Raw genomic sequence first — 5,451 nt, forward strand, 5'->3', positions numbered from 1 at the left:
TTGCCAGTAGGAACTACAATAGCCAGATTGCATAGCGCCACAACGGAAAGCGCATGCGTACTTTCTCTCACTCGCCCATGTTGTCACTGAGCATGCTTGGAACTGCCAGTCGCTTTAAATGAAAGCCTTGAAATGTACTAAATCGTTTAGGGAGAAGTATGTCGCCGTATGAAAACTGACGTGACATCGTGGATGATAACAACAAGACGGCATAGTTGTGTGTAAGGAACTGTGTCAAGGCCTTGGACCTCATGGGAGAATATGACAAACGAAGATAGGAGAAAATTCGGAGGTAAATAGGAAAGCAACAATGAAATTGAACAATTAAAGAACACAAAATAAATAATAATACACAAACATACATAAAGGGAAGTTAGAAAGTGAAATTATAACCAGATGATAGACAGGATAAAATTATAACCAAAAATAATCATTCATTCAGGTGGTCATACGAGGAAATCTGCAGATGCTGGAAATTCAAGCAACACACACAAAATGCTAGCGAAACGCAGAAGGCCAGGCAGCCCGAAACGTCGATTGTACCTCTTCCTATACATGCTGCTTGGCCTGCTGCATTTCACCAGCACTTTGTGTGTGTTGCTATTCTTTAGGTGCCTTGCCCGTCCGGTGTGGGCGATTATGTCTCTCCATCCATCACAGTCCCTGACCCTCCAAATTGCAGTTGTTGCCTCCCCTGTTTCTAACCATGATGTTATGCTATTTATCATTTTCATTGTCTGCCTCTGCTTCTTTTTCCTTCCAGCTTTCCAGTTGTAACTAAAGGTTCTAATGTCTCTCTTCGCAGGATATGTCCAAAAAATCTTGATTGCTGGTTTCTGATTTTTTTTAAGTAATGTACGTTTTGTTTTCGTTCCCTGTAGAACTTGCAAGGGTTCACTCTCTTTAATGATGAAATAATGATGAAGTTGAAATATTGATTTTGCTGTGGTGTATTTCAAGTAGATAGATAAGATGAGGTTTTAATTCATTTATGAAATGAAGTTATCATTGACGTTCTTTGCCCAACTGTAATTGTCCCTGCAAAGGTGACAGTGAACCCTTGAATTGCAGCCATAGACTCTTTACTATTGGCTTGACCTCAGGCCAATGTCAAGCAGGCTTTAGATGATCTGAGCAATGGGATCAACAGGCAGGAAACAGCGCATCCTAATGCCTTCACCATAGTTTTGGGAGATTTTAACAAGCCCAGTCTGAAAAAAAATCACTAATCAATTGCCATCACAGACATCCCACCTCTCCCGGAAGTTCCGGGAGTCTCCCACATATGAATAGTAGCTCCTTGATGCCCGCAAATTATATACAATATCACGGAAATCAATTTTTTTTGAGAGCGAGCGAGAGAAAGCAAGAGAGGGCGCGAGAGCGACCACGAGAGAGAGCGAGCGTGCGAGAGAGAGCGAGAGCAAGCAAGCGAGCGAGAGTACGCGAGTGAGACAGCGAGAGAGAAAACAAGTGAGAACGCGCGAGCGACCATGAGAGAGAGAGAGCGCGCCATGGAAGAGTGTTCCAAAAAAAATATAAAATGTACGTCACCCCAGAATACACTAAAGTGTACCCCTGCCTAATAGGGGTCAACATAATGACAGTGTTGCTCGCTGCACTGTTTGCAACAGTGACTTTTCTATTGCCCATGGTGGGTTAAGACTGTAAAGACGTGTTGAGGTGAGTTTAACAGGTGTCATTCGTTCATTAGCATAGCTAACATTATTTAAACTCACTGGCTAGCTGCTAAGGAGCTACTCTATTGTAGACATCCCACCTCTCCCGGGAGTGTCTCGCAAATTGATGGTGCTACCTCCCTGAAATGAGTTTTTGCAGGGTGGGATGTCTGCCATCAACAGATCACTTGCAATACCAGATGAAACAACACCATTGGTACGTCACCATCAAGTATGCCTACCGTGCTATTCCACGCCCTCACTTCGGGAAGTCTGATCACCTAGCTGTACTGTACTAGATTATGTATTGCATTGAATTGCTGCTGATAAGTTAACAAATTTCACGTCAAGTCAGATAATAAACCTGATTCTGATTCTGTTCAACCTTTATTGAACAAACAAGAGAAAATCTGCAGATACTGGAAATCCAAGCAACACACACACACACACACACACACACACACACACACAAACAATGCTGGAGGAACTCAGCAGGCCAGGCAGCATCTATGGAAAAGAGTACAGTCAACATTTTGGATTGAAACCCTTCATCAGAACTGGAGAAAAAAAATGAGAAGTCAGAGTAAGAAGGTGGGGAGAGGAGGAAGAAATACAAGGTAGCAAGTGATAGGTGAAACTGGGAGGGAGAGGGGTGAAGTAAAGAGCTAGGAAGTTGATTGGTGAAAGAGATAAAGGGTTGGAGAAGGGGGAATCTGATGGAGGACAGAAGGCCATGGAAGAAAGGGAGAGGGAGGAGCACCTGAGGGAGGTGATGGACAGGTAAGGATATAAGGTGAGAGAGGGAATGGGGAATGGTGAGGGGGGGGGCCATTACCATTAGTTTGAGAAGTTGATGTTCATGCCATCGGATTGGAGGCTACCCAAGCAGAATATAAGGTGTTGCTCCTCCAGCCTGAGTGTGGCCTCATCCAGCAGTACAGGAGGCCATGGACTGACAAGTCAGAATGGGAAGTGAAATGAAAGTGGGCGTCCAGTGGAAGATCCCGCATTCTCTGTAGGTGCTCGACAAAGCAGTCTCCCAATCTACGTCAGGTCTCACTGATATACAGGAGGCCACACCGGGAGCACCGAACACAGCATATGACCCCAACAGACTCACAAGTGAAGAATCACCTCACCTGGAAGGACTGTTTGGAGCCCTGAATGGTAGTGAGGGAGGAGATGTAGGTGTAGGTGTTCTGTTGCATTTGTTCTGCTTGCAAGGATAAGTACCAGGAGTGAGATCAGTGGGGAAGGATGAATGGACAAGGGAGTCGCATAGGGAGTGATACCAGTGGAAGCTTACATAGACTTCCACGTAGCTAACAAAAAGGCAGATAGCTGGGACCCATGTGCGTGTCCATGGCTACACCATTTGTTTGAAGGAATTAGGAGGAGCCAAAGGAGAAATTATTGTGAGTGAGGATCAGTTCCACCAGACAGAGGAGAGGGGTGGTGGAGTGGAACTGGTTGGGTCTGGTGTCTAGAAAGTAATGGAGAGTTTTGAGGCCATCCTGGTGAGGGATGAAGGTGTATAGGGACTAGACATCTATGAATCTTCTTCCACCTTTGGCAGAGCTTGGAATAGAATGTCTGGTGTCAGATGTGTGAAAAACATGACCTTTCTAACCAAATCGGCTAAGTATAATTAGGAACTCATTTCTCAGGAGAGACTAATGGAATTCGTTTGTGTACCCTTCCAATGCATTTGGAGGATTTTGTAGAGACCATAGTTCTGTTTACTTTCCACTGCCTTAAGGGTCTTGCAATGGGTCATGTCCCAGACAAATAAAGGAGGGCAGGGATCACTGTGGTATGGTGGACCATGGGTTTTGTGCCATCTCTGAGGTCTTGATCTTTAAACATGCTTTTGCTCAATTGACAAAATGACTGCTGGCACACTGAAGGCGATGATGAATTTCATCATCAATGGCTGACATTGTTGAGAAGTGTCTCCTGAGATAGAAGAAATGGCTGATGTTTTCAAAGGCAATGATATTTGTATAGTGGGGCAAGTTTATAGAGGACACTTGTCTTGAGAATGTTGATTGCTCAAAGGTTCATTTTATTGTCAAATTATGCATGTACAATACATCTCTGATATTTGTCTTCTCCCAGATAGCCATTAATTACAGAACGACCATGGGTATTGATGAAAGAAAAGACATCAACACCTCCCCCATGCTCGGGGGAAAAAAAGCAAACAAAACTCGCAGACCCCAAAATCTCTCCCTCACCCGCAGTAAAAAACAGCCACAATAACAATCACTGAACCCTTACTGATAACAATCCCAACCCCCTCAGTCACAGAAAAGAACAGCAAGAGTAACACCAAACCCCCAACCCCACCTCATACACACAAAAATTAACAGATCACCCATCCCCTAATCATCCACAAGAAAGAAAGCACGAAAAAAACTGAAGAAAACCAATATAAATTTCAGTCACATAAATCTCAGAATATGGGAAACATCTTTTCATCTGCATGCGAGGAGAGCAGGTGCATGAACTCAGTTCTTCTGTAAAGAATGACCACTGACCCGTGTCCGAATACCACCGATCCAGGGTCAAATGTGCCGATCTGGCTGCTGACCATCTCTGTTGGGAGCCATCACTGACCCTCTCCGCATTCACCTCGATTCTTCAGTCTTCCTCGCTGCTTCAAGGTGGAACTGTTCATGACCCCGAGCCTCACTTTTAGTCTTTTCCATGAGTCTGCTTATGTTCTTGGACCTTTTCACCTCCCCCCCACCCCCACCCCACAATGCAGTTCTCCGGACTGGATCTTTCAATCGAGTTCCAACTGTACGTCACAGGCTCCAACAGTTTCCATAACACAAGCAAGGCAGAAAGCACAAGCAGAAGCATGGACAAAGTGAAATAATTGGATAGATTTGCTATCTGGAAGATGTCGCCCGAGGAATCATTGTTCGCTGGTGCCATCTTGACCGGGCTGTAGCTCCAATCTCTCTTATAATTCAATGAATGAATCAGTGATGATTGAGCCTCCAAGCACATGCAAATGCAAGCATCATCTACAAACTACAGCTCATCTAGTGAGTTTCAGGTGGTCTTTATTTCTGGACTGTAGACACTGTAGGTTGAACAGCTTCTCTGGTTCTGTTGATCAGTCTTATCCCATGGAAAGGTGATTGGATATGAGGTGCAGAATCACGATAAGAAACATTGAGAAAAACATTGGAGCAATGTTGCATCTTTATTTGACAACAATATTCACTGGAGATTGACTCTGTGGGAGACCCTTTGCTGAGGAATATGGCTTGAATGCTACTGTGAAACAAATGTAAGGTGGAGGTGAATTTTTGTGGGCAGTCCAAGCTAGCAGAGAAATCTCCACAGTCCCTCCCAGTTGCTAGAGTCAGACTTCAGAGTCCTCGTAGTTCTTTGGGATTTGGGAGGAAGCTTGAGCACATTGAGGAAACCCATGTGGTCACAAAGACAACATGCAGTCTCCATCAAACAGCAACGGAGTTCAGGATTAAACCTGGATCTCTGGAGCTGTGAGGTATCATTTTTACCAACTGTTCCACTGTACCTTCATTTGTATCCTCTCTCTAGATCAGCCTTTCTCAACCTTTTTGCCCTGAAGGAACCCTTGAAATAATTTTCAGGTCTCAGGGAACCCCTGCATAAAAATTATTATATCTGCAGCTCACAGTACGTTAGTGTGATCAGTAAGTTGTAGATATAATAATCCAAAAATAATTGTCAATGCTCTTTTGAGTACAGAATGACTTTTTAGCCAACCTTT

The sequence above is a fragment of the Mobula birostris genome, chromosome 26 (genome assembly GCF_030028105.1).
Source record: "Mobula birostris isolate sMobBir1 chromosome 26, sMobBir1.hap1, whole genome shotgun sequence".
Classification (NCBI taxonomy): domain Eukaryota; kingdom Metazoa; phylum Chordata; class Chondrichthyes; order Myliobatiformes; family Myliobatidae; genus Mobula; species Mobula birostris.